Genomic DNA, 681 nt, shown 5'->3' with positions numbered 1-681 from the left:
ACAGAGCCCACCTCTCTCTCACACACACTGTGCACTGAGCGCCACACCACAGAATCTGTCCAGCCCCCCGAGCACCGCGCCGTGCCGCCCAAGTCCCTGCCCCCCCGAGCGCCACGCTGCCCAAGTCCCCTCCCTCCCGGAGCGCCGCCGAAGCCCGCTGCCCCCCTAAGCACCACCCGGCCAAACCAAAAAAATAAAGCAAGCGCTGCCCCACCCCAAGGTGCTGCCCCAAGCACGTGCTTGGTCGCTGGTGCCTGGAGCCAACCCTGCGCACTATATACTTTGTAACCAGCATTAGCTCATGCATAGCTCTTATGAAAATAACACGTGATGCAGCTCAAGATTTTGTTAAGATGAAGTATTTTTGTCTGTGGCACTTCTTCCTGTGCCAAGAAGGGTTCTCTTTTATCGTTGCCTATCAGCTCTCAGTATGAAATTCCTGCTGACATTTAAAAGGAGGGGGAGAGAGAGAGAGATAGAGCATGTGTATGAGAGAGAGAGAGCGAGAGAGAGAGAGAAATAAGGTTGTTAAATATTTTGCAGAACATACAGTCTTTTTTTCCTTCCCTTGGCTAGAAAGTCAGTATTTTGGTTCATCTAGAGACAATACCACTGTTGTCAGTGTGTGTTCCAAGGGCCCGAGTCTCAGGTCTGCTACACTCCTTTGTGGTGGAAGATCTG

Source organism: Chelonoidis abingdonii, chromosome 4 (genome assembly GCF_003597395.2).
Source record: "Chelonoidis abingdonii isolate Lonesome George chromosome 4, CheloAbing_2.0, whole genome shotgun sequence".
Taxonomy (NCBI): Eukaryota; Metazoa; Chordata; order Testudines; family Testudinidae; genus Chelonoidis; species Chelonoidis abingdonii.
This window is presented reverse-complemented; position numbering follows the sequence as displayed.